The sequence below is a fragment of the Protopterus annectens genome, chromosome 1.part2, assembly GCF_019279795.1.
Source record: "Protopterus annectens isolate FY-2018-M chromosome 1.part2, PAN1.0, whole genome shotgun sequence".
In the NCBI taxonomy this organism is placed as follows: Eukaryota; Metazoa; Chordata; order Ceratodontiformes; family Protopteridae; genus Protopterus; species Protopterus annectens.
The window spans coordinates 569,445,390-569,462,715 of NC_056727.1; positions in this window are offsets into that span (position 1 = coordinate 569,445,390).

Consider the following 17,326-nt stretch of genomic DNA (forward strand, 5'->3'; position numbering starts at 1 on the left):
ATATATATATATATATATATATATATGTATCAATCTCTCTCTCTCTTTATATATATATATATATATATATATATATATATATATATATATATATGGGTCTCCTTCAATTTGTCAAAAGTACACTTCATCGACAAACAAAAGGCCAAGCCCACTTCCACAAAAGTGCACTACATCGAACGTGCACTTTCACGAAAGCTGATTCGCCGAATCGAGTTACAGTGAGGATAAGGGAATATATCCTTTTCCCCACTGTAGTGTGATCTCGGAGTTAGTATATTTAAGTTGGGGGGGGTGGGGGGTGCAGCCCCCACATTGGTGGTGCAAGGGGGCTTGCCCTCCTGCATAAATGTGATTTACTGTTTTGTGTTTTATTTTTTTTATTTTTTTTTTTGTGTTTGTTTTTTTTTTCGTTATTTTGAGCTTTGAGAAAATGCATTTTCGACAAAGTGCACTTTTGTGAAATTGAGTTTGACAGTTTACGTTTTGATGAAATGTAATTTTGATGTATAAACATAGATCCATACACATATATATATATATATATATATATATATATATATATATATTTTTTTTTTTTATACATATATATATATATATATATATATATATATGGGTTGACATATTAGTATGAGTGCACATGACAGGACTGTTGGGGATATTCAGTTGCATTAAGTGTGGTGGAAAGAGAGGAGGAGTAAGAAGTTTAGAAAGGGGTGTATTTTTTTTCAGATAGACCGAAGTCAAAACTGATAAGATAATAAAGACATGTCCAAGGGTCAGCTTCTGGTGATTTCTCCTGTCCACCTGGTGAATCTGGGCATACTTGGGCAATGCCGCAATTGCCTCATGTACACAGACAACCCCCTCCTCCTACCACCCAACACTACAACCTGTGAGAGATGCACTTACATAGCCAAAATGGAAGCAAAGCTCTCTCCACCCAAGATTGTGCTAGACAGTCAAGAGGAGAAGGTTAACACCCACACTACACCTCAAGCAACACATAGCCCTTCAAAACCCACACCACCAACGCCCACACATAGCAACACTAAATCCACATATGCAGAGGCCCTTAACTGTAACCTGCCCAAGCAACAAGGACCTCTGAAGCTGAAACGCAAACAAACACCAATCACAACCAAAGTGTCATATAGTTCACAACACCAGTGTGCCACCCAGCAACAGCCCCTAAGGCAAGACAATGTACCTAACTTTTTAGTTATAGGTGATTCTATAGTCCGGCACACTGATGTCCCTCTCACCAGGTTGAACAAGGAGAAAATTACTGTCAGCTGCCTGTCGGGTGCCAGGATCCACCACATAACACATGCACTCAAGTCACTCCACAACAAGTACAAATATGACTCTGTCATTGTCCATGTTGGAGTGAATGACTTGAGACGTACCTCCCTGGACTACATGAAAAAAGACATGGATGAGCTCTAAAATCATGTGGTCCAGGCAGGTATGACCCTAGCCCTGAACAGCATCCTGCCTTCACTCAGAATGATACCACAATATAAGGACAAAATGATTGGCTTCAACAATTGGCTAAGATTCTGGTGTCATTCAAAGGGGATCCAATATCTGTCTGCCTGGGACGACATGATTGACAGACCACGATGCTTTGCCAGAGATGGTCTGCATTTGTCGCCCCTGGGATTCAGGTTATTGGCTAAGGCTCTTGCAACCCCTATAGTGCCTTTTTTAGGCAAAGTTCAAAGGGCAAAACCACCACCGTAACAGGTACAAGCATTCAAAATCTGAAGGTAATGCTACTCAATGCTAGAAGTCTAAACCTCAAAATGCACTCTCTCGAGGCACTCCTAAAAATGGAGAACATCGATATCTGTGCAGTAACGGAGACCTGGTTCAAGGCTCCAGAGAGCACCCCTGCAGTACCAGGCTACAACTCTTACCACACTTTTCGGCCACCAAACCAGGACCGAAACACTAAAGGTGGAGGAGTGTCAATATTCACCAAGGATATTCACACCACCAGGCTAGTTGCCCAACACAATGCGTCTGAAATTCTCCAGGTGCAACTAACACTAGGTAAGACTGCAATCCAAATTGTAGCTTGCTACAGATCCCCCACTATACCCCAAGATTCTCACTACACCTTTCTAAACATACTGGAAAATATTAAGATAGAACCAAACACCCTAATACTGGGTGATTTTTAACTACCCTGCCATTAACTGGGAAAACTACTCCTGTACCAACACCTTGCCCAACGGTTCTTGGAATTCATAAATTCCAACGCCCTGGATCAACTAATCCATAGTCCCACCATGGGGTCCAATAGCCTAGACCTGGTCATTACCAACATGGGAAATCGATGCTCCACACCTATGGTCACCCCCTCGTTAGTCAGGTCTGACCATAAGCTAATCACCCTTAACATCCACATCCCACCCCCACTCCCCAGTAAGGAAACCTCCATAAAAAACTTCTCCAAAGCTAACTTCATACTACTCAAGTCAGAAGTGACAAACTTCATGACACCCATGCAGACAGGAACTGAAAGTTCAACTGCTGAATCCTACACTAAGGCACTGTATGAGCATATCCACTCATGCATGAATCGTGCCATCCCAAATAGAAACAAGGTGTTCTCATCCAAAAAAAGGAAGCCAATCTGGTGGTCCCCTGCCATAAACAAACTTTACAACAAAAGGAAGAAACTGTTGCAGAAAAGAGGAAAATCCCAGGATGCAAAAATCTCCCTTACAAGCCTCAGTAAGAAACTGAGATTCCCTCATAAAATCCTCCAAAGCTAGTTACGAAAATAAAATTGCCAAAGATTCCAAAGACAGCCACAAGGTATTCTATAACTATGTCAAGAATCTAAATGGCAATGCTCAGATCTGCTCTGAGCTAAAACAGAATGGCATTAAATATACTGATCCCAAGGATATTGCCAATATCCTGGCAGATCGATTCAGTGCCAAACTTCACCCCCCTCTCACCCCCTAAATGGACCATCTCAATACCGGAAGATTGCTAAATTCCGGTAATAATGGCCACACAGGTAAAAAACGCACTCTCCGAAGCTAAGAATACAGCATCCATGGGACCAGATGACATCCTGGGCTGTGTACTACACGAACTACAATATGAACTGTCACCTCACCTAAGTGTCATGTTTAATCATAGCCTCACCTCAGGTTTCGTGCCTACTGAGTGGCACACAGGTACAGTTATCCCACTCCACAAGGGGGGATCCACCTTGGATCCCAGAAACTACCATCCCATCAGTCTAACAAGCCTTATCTGTAAGGCCATGGAGCGTATTATCATGGAACTTATAAACAAAGACATTGGCAACCTTCAAACACTGGACCCCACCCAGTTTGGGTTCGTGAAGGGCCGATCTTGTCTCCTGAACCTGATTGACTTCTTCGAATCAGTCTCCAGAGCCATGGACAAGGGTAAGGTGGTCCACACAGCCTATCTAGACCTTGCCAAGGCCTTTGACACCATCCCCCACTCTGGAATCATAGATAAACTTACTAAACTGGGCATTAATCCCTACGTCACCCAATGGGTTGCTAACTGGCTTACTGATAGAACCCACACTGTAAATGTAGCTGACAAAAAATCCAGCTCCAGACAAGTGACAAGTGGAGTACCTCAAGGTTCAGTCCTGGGACCGCTCTTGTTTGGCATCTACTTCTCTGAAGTACAGGCCAATACTAAGGGACTCTGGCTAACAAAGTTCGCAGATGACTGCAAACTGGGAGCCATTATTGAATCCCCAAATTATGTGGATACTCTACAAAAACGCCTTACAGAAACAGATGCTTGGTGCCAGAGCTATGGGCTCAAGCTCAGTGCCAAGAAATGTATAGTTATCCCCTTTGGGAAAAAACATGTATCCGTGAATTATCACACTAAACACCGAAAGTGTGATAAGAGACTTAGGGACACAGGTGGACAGTGGTCTCACCTTTGATAACCACATCGCCACAACAGTCAGGAAATCCTTCTATGTGGCACACCTCATCACTAAGGGCTTTTCATCCAGAAAAAAGGAGGTCATTGTCCCACTGTACTCATCCCTCATTAGACCCATTGTAGAATACAACGCCCCGTTTGGTATGTACCTATCAAGACATCTGCAACAACATCTGCAACAACTGGAAAGGCCGAAGAAATACCTCACTAAAAGAATCACAGGCCTAAAGCAGATGCCCTATGCTGACCGCCATAAAAAACTCGAGCTATACTCTGTCGCATATTGTCTACTCAGAGGCAATTTCTGCTTACCATACAAGGCCATGTCAAACCCAGAGCTGTTGAACATGCTACACTTAAAGAAATCCCAATCCCTCAGAGCCACACTCTCCAGGGATCTAAACCTTGTCATCACAATAAACAAAGCATGCTGGAGGGATAGGTTCCTGACCCAGAGACTCCCCAGACTCTGGAATAGATTGCCCATACATGTCAAGCAGAGTGCCTCTCTGGCCTTCTTCAAAAGGAACCTTGACGATTGGATGGGAGAAAGGAAATTCACCCCAGGGATCATGTCAGTTGCCCTGCTAGACAGGGGTCCAGGGAAGTAAATAGTGTGGGAAGAAATACCCAGGGAATTGTTATGGCTAGGCTTGTATAGGCCCTAGGGCTGATAGCCTAGTACCAACCTATGAACCTATGGGGAAAGTGGTGAATGCAATGACTATCAGGGATAACTCTTATGAGGCTATGGGAGGATGAGTCTCTGGAGGGCTTATAGTGGTGTCTGAGTGAAGTAAGATGGGATTGAGTGCTATGAGGGATCAGTTTTAGGATAAGCGGGATGGGGGTTGGGGAAATTTGGTGAGCTTCAGGTGAGACATAGGCTGGTTTAAGAGAATGGATGGCTCACATTTGAGTTGTGACTCATGTTGAAAGAGTGTTAGCCCTTAAGGAAAGAGTTGCAAGCAGACAGGAGAGGGACAGTGATTGAAGGAGATTAATAAGGAATATATGGGAGCTATTCAGTTTTAGGGAAACAGGAGGTCTTGACAGCATTAGAATGTCTAAAGAGGTAAGGGGGTGATGTATAAGCTCAGAAATGTTGTTGAGAGGCAGTGTGGGAGGCTGCGCAGAGATTGAAAAGGTAGGAGTTGGTAGAGGCACATCAGAGGTTGTTGCACAGGTGGTATGGAATGCCAAAACCTATAAAGAAGAAAGATGGTAGAAGGATCTAAGGTGATGGAATTGTGGGAAGCCAGATGTTGGATTTGTTCAAAGGTGGAGGTGGTATGGAACAGGGCAGTATTGTTGAAGGGAATGTGGGGAATTTATGCAAAAATAATGGAGGAAAACTGGTCTTTTTGCTTGTTTGACTTAGAGTAGGAAGGAAAAATACAGAGTTTAGAGAAACAAGTTAATGTACAAGTGGTGATAGGAGGAGTAGAAGGCAACTGCAGGGATATGGCAGAAGGAAGACGTTGGGGGGATTTATTTTATTTTTATTTATTTATTTCCAGTTTGATGACCGGGGATGTCCACTGGGCTCAGAGAGTCCGTTTTCAGTGGAGGCCCGGGAAGAATAGCTCCATTTTACAAAGTTTAGATACAGATACAATATAGAAAAGAAGAACAATTTACAATTATGTTTCATGCTAGAGAGCAGGTGTAATTTCTTAGGCACATGTTACCTTTAGATACAGACACAATATTATTAATGAACAATTTACAGTTACATTTCATGTTAGAGAGCCGGTGTAAATTCTTAGGTGCATGGTACAAATTTGATATTTACAATATGTACATGTGTGTGGTAGCCTATAGATCATAGCTAGAGAGGCTAGTAATCATAGCTGGAGAGAGGTTTAGAGGTGGAGAGAGAATTATAGGACTAGGTGGGGAGAATGCAGTTGTATTTTCTGTTAGAGGAAAGGTAGGAATGTAACTGAGATTTCAAGTTTTCAAAGTTTGCACAGGTCCTTAGAGAGGAAGGAAGAGAATTCCAATTTTTTGCTAAGGAAAAGGATAGCAGGAGTTGACCAGCAGGGCGATTGGGTTTTCGGACACAGATTAGGTTTTGGTGAGTAGATCTGAGAATTCTCTGAGGGGTGTAGGGGAGAAGGATGTTGCATAGAGCAGGGCACTTAGAGGGTTGAAAGATTAGTTTGTGGGCTCTGGTAATTTGAAGATAGTCTAGATGGTTGGAGAGTTCAAGCCAGTGTAACAAATTAAGGGCAATACAGTGATGGGAGGAGTATTTGGCTTTGGTGACAAATTTAGAAGTCTTATTATAACAGACTTCTAATTTTGAAGTGAGTGTGGCAGATAAGCTACTTAATAGAGGAGTGCCATACATTAGTGAGAGGAGTAGAAAGGTTGTGGCAAGCATTTGTCTGGTGGAAGGAGAGAGAAATTGGATGTTCCTGTATAGCAGACCAAGTTTTATATGGGTTTTTTTAATGTTTTGCTGGATGTGTGCCGAATTTCAGGTGTTCATCAATAGTGACCCCAAGTAGTTTGGCAAAGGGAACAACCTCTAGAGTGGAGTTGTTCTGACTAATGATTTGGAATGAGTTTGTATCTAGAGGGGAAGCTTTTATTGGAGAGAATAATAGTATTTTGGATTTATTGGCATTTAGTGAGAGGTGATTCTGAAGCATTCAATTTTCAGTGGAGGAGAAAGCAGCTTGGGTCAGTGTCTGAAGCTCTAGGAGGTTGGTGGCACTACAGATTAATGTGATATCATCTGCATATTGTACAATTTTGGCATTGGGTATGGCTTTGTGGAAATTGTTAATAAAGATGTTAAACAGCATTGGACCAAGTATGGATCCCTGGGGAACCCCAGTGGGGGTGGAAAGGAAGGTTGAGGTGCCTGTCCCCCATTTTACAGCTTGAGATCTATTGGAGAGATAGCTAGAGAACCAGGATAAGGTTTCTGGGAGAGATTGAGGTCGGAGAGATGGTTTAGGAGATGGGTGTGGGAGATGGTATCGAATGCCCTGGACAGATCTAGAAGAACAGTAGAAACTATTTTGCCAGAGTCCCGGGCAAGATTTATTGTCTCTAGGAAGGAGAGAAGTGCAGTGGTTGTTCTATGGCCTGGATGGAAGCCTTGTTGGGGTGGAGTGATTAATTGGTTATTGGCTAAGAATGGCATGAGCTGAATGTGAATGCATTTTGCTAGTAGTTTGGAAATTAGGGAGAGGATGGCTATGGGGTGGAAGTTGGAGATGTTATTGTTTTTGCCTCCTTTATGGAGAGGTAGAATGAAGGCAGTACACCATAGTTTGAGAACATAAGATTCTAGTATGGATCTATTGATCAGGATGCTAATGGGAAGAGCAATACCATCTGCGGCTGTTTTTAGGAAGGAGGCTGGGATATTGTCAGGGGCATTGGAGCAAGGTTTTAATTTGGAGAGTAGGTGGAGGGTTGGGAGTGGAGGGTGTTGTAGGTGGTGGTGATGAAAGGGTGGATTGAGGGGAGGGGTTATTATTAGGGAAGGTTTTGGTCAGTTCAGCTATGGAGTTAGTGAAGAAGGAGTTGTATAGAGAGGCTATTTTAGGGTCAGATTTGCTGGTGTCAGGGCAGGGGTTGCTTTTGGTAAATGGGATGAGAAGAAAATTAATGGAGTTCCAGAATTATTTTGGGCTTTTAGATTGGTTAGATTGTAGTTTAATATAGTAGGACTTTTTGTCTCTGATGATTTTTTTTTAGCAAGGTTGCTTGGCTTGTGTGTGAATAATGGGTGAAATGACTGGTTAAGGTATTAACGCTGAAAGATTGTTATGGAGTTTGGGAAGGATATAGGTTAATGGTAAGAAATAGATGTTTGGAGGATGTTTGTGGTTGAAATAAGGATATATAGTTCATTTAAATCACTTAAGTAAATGGTGTGAGGAGAAATTGAGCTAAAGGATGCTATGCTATTTCTAATCATAGAGAATCAAGAATTGGCATAATAATCTGCACAGGGGAGTAAATTAATGAGTTACAGTTTGGAATTGGGTCACAACAATGTCTTAGACCCCCAGTAGCTTCTTACAGGAATGATAATCACAAAACCAGAAACTCAGTACCCACACACAACAGCGAAGCTGATGCAACCAGAAACAAAGTCTAAAAGGCACTGCTGGGTGCCAACAAAAAAGACAACTCAAAATTCACACAAATACTTTATTAGACAAAACAAAAAACATAAAACACATTAACATAATCACCTCATTTTTCATCCTACACATTCGGACTTCCTCAGATGCAAAAAACATACAGTCAAACTAATACAGACTTAAATAGCTACCTTAACTATACGGTTAGATTGGGCCATCAATCAATACTGGAAAACAATTACTGATTTAGTAACAAGTACACCAGCAATAAAAAAGAACGAAAATTGAAGGTGGGAGCACATAAGTGTGGGGCCTCTGCACAATGTCCGTACATCTCCAGCAAGGATTCCATCTACTTTACTGGTGGGGACAAAAAAATATCACCCAATAGCTATTATAATTGCAATAGTGAAGAGGTAATCTATTTTGCCAGCTGCAAACAATGTAATTTCTTTTATGTGGAGAAAATGGAGCATAGATTGAGGAGGAGGAGAATTTGTGAACACATGTATTGTCTTCTTCTTTCAACTGTTCCCATTAGGGGTCACCACAGCAGATCATCTGTTTCCATTTCTTCCTGTCATCCACATCTTGCTCTGTCATACCAACCACCTGCATGTCCTCTCTCACCACATCCATAAACCTTATCTTAGGCCTTCCTCTTTTCCTCTTACCTGGCAGCTCCATCCTTCGCATCCTTCTCCCAATATACCCAGCATCCCTCCTCAGCACATGTCCAAACCAATGTAATCTCACCTCTCTGGCTTTGTCTCCAAACCATCCAACCTGAGCTGACCCTCTAATATACTGATTCCTAATCCTGTCCATCCTCATCACACCCAGTGCAAATCTTAACATCTTTAACTCTGCCACCTCCAGCTCTGACTCCTGCCTTTTTGCCAATGCCACCGACTCCACCCCATATACAATAGGTCCTTCTTGTAGACCTTCCTTTTCATTATTACTGGTAACTGTCCATTAAAAATCAATCCTGGCACTCTTTTCCACCTACTCCACCCTGCCTGTATTCTCTTCTTCACCTCTCTTCCACACTCAACATTACTCTGAACTGTTGATTCCAAGTATTTAAACTCATCCACCTTCACCAGCTCTACTTCCTGCATCCTCACCATTCCTCTATCCTTCCTCTCATTCACACACACATATATATTCTCTCTTAGCCCTGCTGACCTTCATTCCGCTCCCCTCTAGAGCATATCTCCACCTCTCCAGGGTCTCCTCAACCTGTTCCCCACTCTCACTACAGATCACAATGTCATCTGCAAACATCATAGTCCACGGGGACTCCTGTCTGATCCCATCTGTCAACCTGTCCATCACCATTGCAAATAAGAAAGGACTCGGAGCTGATCCTTGACGTAATCCCACCTCCACCTTAAATGCATCTGTCACTCCTACCACAGACCTCACCACTGTCACACTACCCTCATACATATACTATACCACTCTTACATACTTCTCCTCCATGCCTGACTTCCTCATACAATACCACAACTCCTGTCTAGGCACCCTATCATATGCTTTCTCTAAGTCCACATAGACACAATACAACTCCCATGTATGAGATTAAGAAAAAGGATGAAAAGAATGCTTTATGCAGGCATTAAGTTAAATGTACTGATTCTAGTTTAACATTTTTTGTACTGGAGGAAATTGCAAAACACCCAGGAACATGTACTGACAGCTTATTTTAGAAGCAAATTGGTCACCTGGTTTTAATGATAACATTTTCCTGGCACCCATTCTTAAACTTAGGGCAGCTAAGCTGTAGAGAATATTGAGGGGATTCATTAGAAGTTTTAAACATACCTGCTAATATTCATTAGGGAGAATTTTAACACGTTTTTACATAAGCATTCAAACATAGTTTTAAGATATGTTTATATATTTTTACTCATGTATTTATCTATTTATATATTCCCAGAGATATTATGGGGCTTTATTCATCATCATGTTTTTATTCTAATTCTGATTATCACATTTTGTATTAAGTTTGAATAGTGTCTACTTTTATTAAGACTGGTTCCATTAGATAGTGGTACAGGGTAATTTATAATGCTTTTAGATTTATTTTGGTTCTTATATTTATTTTTTTAGTACTCATATATTTATTGTCTTTGGGAAGGAGTGTGATTTATTTAAACAATATTGTTTATATTTATCTTTATATATTCAAGCAGCAAGTAATTGTTAGCAGTAGTTTTTATTGTTAGTTTTTATTTCTTGTATGTTTTCCACTGCAGCACATTTTGAATATGCTTTAGGACAACTTAGCATAAGTTCCTGCTTTCATAGGGTTAATTTTCTAGCTTAAATCAGTAATTGTTTTCCAGTATTGATTGAAAGCCCAATCTAATTGTATAGTTAAGGTAGTTATTTAAGTCTATATTGGTTTGATTGTATATTTTTTCACCTGAGGAAGTCCGAGTGTATAGGACAAAACTGTGGTCATTACGTTAATGCGTTTTATATTTTTTTGTTTTATTTAATAAAGTATTTGTGCGAATTTTGATCTCTGTTTTTTGCTGGCACCTGGTAGTGCCTTTGGACTTTGTATCTGCTTACAGGAATGGATTTTGCTTTCTCTGAAATTGGAGTACAGAATTTAAATATTAGTTGTGGTTGAAACAGATGTAGAATATGAAATAATCAGCAGTGTTTTTAAATTTGATACTGTAAAATTAAGGATAGTGCATTGTATTTGTTAATATGAATGTTGTATGTGCCTTTTTTCTTTTTAGGGGATCTTTGTGATGCATTTGTGTCACAAGATTAATAAAAAAATCATATAGAAAACATAATTCCTTGGCATCCTTTTCTTAAACTCATTAGTTTTCTTATGGTCAAAAATAAAGTCAAAAGCCTTCCCTAGATCAATACTTATCAAGTCACATTCTTATTTTATAATATTTGTGTTACCTCTCTGTTTCCTCATAATGCTAATGGAGAGAGTGGAGTGGGAGACAGGTGTAGTGTGTATTTATTTACTGACAATTGTATGACTTTATTAAATGATGTCAACAAAACTTTCAGATGTTTTGGAGGATTTCAAGAGTTTGGGGATGAATCAGTTTAATTTTATTCTTCAGAAAACATGATTACAATAATCATTGGTAGGTGGAAGAAAGGGGAGGAGGGATAACCATGGTTGGAAGGAGATAATATGCATCTGAATGTATGTTTTTTTTCATCAGTCAAGAGCATTTGGGACAAAAACTGGCATAAACATAAAGAAGGGACTGAATAAAAGTTTGATGCATGGTCAAGAGGAGTGATGATATTAAGATACTGAGCAGTGGTATGGAAAACTATTATCTTTCCACATGTCATATATATGGATATACATATTAGTATGAGTCCACAAGACAGAATGGTTGGGAATATTCAGAAGATTTGAGCTAGGTTTGTGTGGGAAGGAAAAAAGTAGGATAGAGAAAGGTAGGACAAGAGCATCTAGGATGCAAGGGAAGGAGGTATGCCACATTTTTGCAGATGTGATGGCAATGAATACATCTTAGCATCTGAAAAGTGGTGAGGAGAATTAATTGAATTGAGAGTGGTAGAAAGAGAAGAGGAGTTAGAAGTTAGCAAAGGGGTGAATTTGTTAGGCAGATTGAAGTCAAAACTGATAAGATAATAAATAAATACATCAGATGGTGGATACAATGAACATCAGGGACAGGTCTTGAGAGGCTGTAAGAGGATAGGTCTCTGGAGGGCTTAGAGTGGTGTCTGAAAGACTGATGTAAGATAGGATTGAGTGTTGTAAGGGACCTGTTTTAGGATAAAGGGATGGAGATTAAGGAAATTTGGTGAGCTTCAGGAGAGGCATAGTCTGGAGTAAGAGACTGGATGGCTCATTTGATATGAGATGTATTTGTTGAATATGAATATTGTCTGTGACTTTTTCTTTTTTTTCAAACTCATTATAGTTTTTTTATTGTCAAAGAACCAAGTCAAAAGCCTTATCTAGATCAATACTTGGCAAGTACCCCTCTTATTTTATAATATTTGTTACCTCTTTGTTCCATCATATTACACTTCCCATAACCTTTTTTTTAACTCACATCATTTCTACCTTAATGTTCTCTATGCACTACTTTAATATTCCCTTCCCCATTGTATTTGACAGTACCTTATATTCTATTTCTTTAAGTAGTATACGCCTCCTATTTTCAATGTTGTTTCCTTTGTAAGTTTTATACAGTCTTCACATAGTTTTCCTTATTCTCCTGCTTTCCCCTAATAACTCATTAAATACTTCTACTAATACCTTCAACTGTTCTTTTTCTATATTATTATAAAACTCATGTCCTAATCCGTCTTGCCCAAGTATCTCTTATTTTTGCTTTCTTAATAACCTCTTAATGTTTTCCAGAGTTATTTTTGTAATTTCCCCTTTTCCATTTTCTTCCTTTTCTTTTTGCTTTCATAATTTCCAAACTGCTCTTGTAAAACAGTCCACTGTTTATATCTAGTTCTTGTCTTTACATACATACATACAAATGTTTCAAACATGGGCATTAATGCCCTTCTAGCTTGCCAATATACCAAAACACTTGTTCCCATAATATGTGCCAGGCTGTTCTTAAAATATCTAAACTAGTACTTGCATTAAAGGAAAACTCCACCCTAGAACTATAAAAAAAAATCTGTTTTTTTCACTCTATCTTTGTTTCCTGACCTATTTTGACACCTCAAAATCACTCTAAGTGCTTTATTTGTAAATTTAGCCTGTTTTCCACAACATGGCTACCAAAGGGGCTTGATGTATCAACGTGATCTTGTTCCTTCTCAACCCTTTCTCTTTCCCATATTGCTTTGTATGACTCATGCCAGACATAAGGAAGTAACTGAATTCCCATGCCATTGACATATAATGGGATTTGTGTGAGTTACTGTTATCTTCCTTACCTTCTGTAAAAGGACTGCTTCTTTTCTGTCTCTAATCACCCTCCTTTATGTTTGGCTCAGACCTTGTTTTGCACTATACTTAGAAGTTATCCAGCTACAGCCAAAATGTAATTAAATTGCAGCCCTTTGTTCAGGGTTTTCTTTTCAAGTTCAAGAGGAATTGACAGTCCCCTCCCCCCACACTACTACAGAGGTGTTATAACTGTCACTGCACTGAGATACCCCTGCAAAATCAATTCCTCCTGGACTACAAAAAAAAAGTGCAAGTGCAGTGAAAGTCTGTCTGTGTAACATGTTTAATCTGTATATGTACTTTTGTTTCAGACATCCCATTACTGTGTCTTGGACTACAGACCTATGTTGGTTTGTCCAAGTAGGTCATTGTCTTAATCCTTTGCCTTTCAGAATGCAGGTGATGATAGTTGTGGGTGCAGGTCCCACTCATTTGCCTATAATAGTAGCCTTGATAAGTTGAGAAGTGTGTTTATTGTACAAAAAATATCCTCCATTAACTGAAAATAATAACTTTGAACAAACTTTTGATCAAGCACTTATAACCTCTGCTCATTACTGAATGGTATAAAGAACCTTCTTCCCAGAATTAGCAGGCTCCAAGTCATGGTGATTTTCCTGCCTGATGGCAGGCTTATCAGTTTTCATAATGCTATTGCCAAGTTAAGTCATTGAAAAGTACAGTGCAAACACATTATTTTGATAGGTTTATACAAATTTGCTGGAATACTCAGAAGCAGATGTAATAGTTTATATAGTTAGGGAATTCATCAAACTAACAAAAGACAGAGGTTTCAATTTTACCACAGTTTACATTTCTTCCTCTCTGAATTTGTTACTTTGGAAACTCACATTCTAATGCTTCTATAATATTGATATTAGGAGATTAAGTTTCCAAACTAGTTCATAACATGTACTTCTGGGAACATTTGGCTATTAGACCTACATTTTTACCTAGGACAAATATCACGTGGATCATACCAGCATCAAGGGTAAGCAAAGCAATGAAATATATTTTATATCATATGCCCACTAACCATTCCACTAGTTATAGTTATGACACCCCACCACTGGCAATAGTAGTCAAGGAGCCTCAGTCCTTACCACTAGCACCAGTGGGGGGCATACATTGTGAGAATGACAGGTACACACATAGTATTTCCAGATGCAGCTCTCTGTATCAAGTGCAGTTTCTTTTAAGAGCACATAGAAACCACATTCAGTTTGGTGCTGGTTTCTCCCTCTTTCTCCAGATCCCCAGTAAGATTCTCCACTGGCACAGCTATAGAGTTGAGATCTCAGCTGAGTGGCCAAGCCAAGACCTCCAGCATCCTCTCTGTCCTACCAGTGCTTTGAGTCCCTACCCAAGAAGCTGACACACACACTCTTTGAGGTTTGATTTGCACACACACACACACACCTGGGAAAGGCTGGCACAGGTTTACTAGCTATGCCCCCTTTTGTCCAGACTATAAGTTAGTTATTACTGCCACCAGCTACCTCTTTCTCAGCTACATTAAGGCCCTTAACAAAGGATGTTCAATCTTACTGTGTAATGTTACTATAAATACAAATGGTAGTTTGACCAGTAGCAAGGCTATTAGGAGTTGCCTACACAGTGTCACCAAATAAATATGCAAGTACTCTCAGTACTTAAATATGTTTCACAAATATCAGCCACAATGAAAAATTTAAATATATTTAATAATAAATAATAAAAGAACAAGGCAATACCAAATATACATTTACAGTACAATCAGAGTTCAAAATCACAGGAAATATTTAAAACAATGGGTCTATATTATAACAGAAAATGCTTAAAATAGTGAATGCTGTATAACTGACCCTAAAATGTCGAAATGCCGAACACACGGAGCAGCGATTTTTTTCCCAAGAAAAAAAAAAATCACCGCTCCGTAAAAAAAAAAAAAAAAAAAAAACACAAAATAAAGCTGGGGGGGATTTTCCCTCTAAACCCCCGATGTGGGGGGCTGTGCCCTCCACACCACCCCTATTTAAATATACCAACATTGAGATCATGCCACAGTGGAGGAAATGGCAAAGTCTCGAAAACAGCCCAGTGATTTCTTTCCCCTGGGAACAAAATTGCTGTTTTCTGCATTCTGGATTTCATCGTTTTGATTACAAAGGTTCGATTAAACAGCGTTCACTATTTAAAGTGTTCACTGATTTAATAGGGACCTAAAACAACATTGCAGGACAGTCTCAAATAAAGAAATCATCTAAACTATCTTTGTTTTCTTTCGGCTGTTCCCATTAGGGATCGCCACAACAGATCATCTGTTTCCATTTCTTCCTGTCCTCTGCATCTTGCTCTGTCACACCAACCACCTGCTTGTCTTCTCTCAGCACATCCATAAACCTTATCTTAGGCCTTCCTCTTTTCCTCTTACCTGGCAACTTCCTCCTTAGCATCCTTTTCCCAATATACCCAGCATCCCTCCTCAGCACATGTCCAAACCAAAGCAATCTCGCCTCTCTGGCTTTGTCTCTAAACCGTACAACCTGGGCTGACCCTCTAATATACTTATTCCTAATCCTATCTATCCTCATCACACCCAGTGCAAATCTTAACATCTTTAACTCTGCCACATCCAGCTCTGACTCCTGCCTTTTTGTCAATGCCACTGTCTCCAACCCATAACATCTAAACTATACTTCATGAAATTCCTGACTGAATTTAGAGAATTACTGTACCCTAATAACTTACTTACATAGCCACAAGGCATATGTGGTGAGTGGAGCTCAATGTTGTCAGGTAAAAGACAAAATACAGAATACTATCTCTTTCTCAGAGAGTTCTTAAATTAATATCTCAAATATTACTGCTGGGATAGCTTGCAGAATGACATAATTTCTTGTCATCTGACTTCATTTCCCAGGCTCAAAACAGCCATTGATGCCAGCTGGTAGCATTTTGCATCTACCTGTGAAAATACATAGACCTCAGACCTTTTGGCAAATGGTGGAAGTCATAAAATAATTTATATTCATCTACATTTAAAGACAATACCGAAAACTTTTCAAGTACAGACAGTATGTCTCCTGTTGCACTGAAACTGAAAGATAACATCTTTTTTTGTGGCCCAGCCATAAAGTAATTTAATTTCAGCTATTTTTCTGAAGTTTTGCAAATTGACCTTCTGTGTTCAAGTTCCCCTGTTAAAATATATACATTTAAACAATTACAGTAGTGTATATACATTTTTATTCTTTTCCAGTAGGGTACACTGTGGATACATCTTTAAGCTCAGTACTTTACAAACCCTTTTCAACATGTCTGTACAAACCTAGTTTTATGTACACATAACATACAGTTCTAATAAGGTTCTAACACAAGCATCTTACATGAAGTATGTTGACATTCACAAATGACACATAACCATTTACAACATTCCAGACAGCTGTGCTGGCAGTATCTCTGTTTGTCACACTTCTATAAAAATCATGTTGATCTTCACAAATGACATATAATTATTTGCAAAATACCAGATAGCTGGGCTGGCAATATCTCCTTTTGTGACAACAGTCATGAAATACTGCATTAGAATTCTTAATAACAGAACTGGTGAGTTACACTTGCTTACTCCTCAGAAGAGAGCAGATGTACTAATAATATGAGACCCAGTTTAATAATGATATCCTCTTCTGCAATTATGTGACTCTACAGGATATCACATTGAACTAAGGCCAGGTGGGGTCATATCCATATATGTACATAATAGTCAAGCTTCTACATTGTTAGTTAAGTATGCAGAAGCTGAACTTATCAGTGTTTAAGTAATGTTTAATAAAAGGTACTTAAAATAGCAGGTTTCTGTGAAGCTCCTAATTTATATCTATCATCAGAGGGCATATTTATAAAAGTCTTTGTTGAAAACACCACCTAAAATTCATATATTGTTCATAAAAACTGACATTCCATTAAAATATCCATTAGCAGAACTTTGAGGCTGTAAACTTCAGCACACTGTGTACTGAAACTAAATCATTTAGTCCAGGTTCCTCTGTAGCATTCAAATATAGTTGCCACATTACTTCCTTTTCTTCAAGCACAGTTTCACTGTCCCCTTTCAGAGACATTAATTCTTAATAACAATACATTTTTTAAACAAGTAACTTTGAGAAGGTTTAACCAAGACATTACTATGCTTACCTTTTTTTTAATTTCATATAAATTTTCATAAATTCTTTCTTTCAGTTATCGAGTCGTTTTCTCTATATAAAACACTGAACATGAGGTACAGGTAGCTGAATACACCATCATTTTTGAATTGCAACTACAT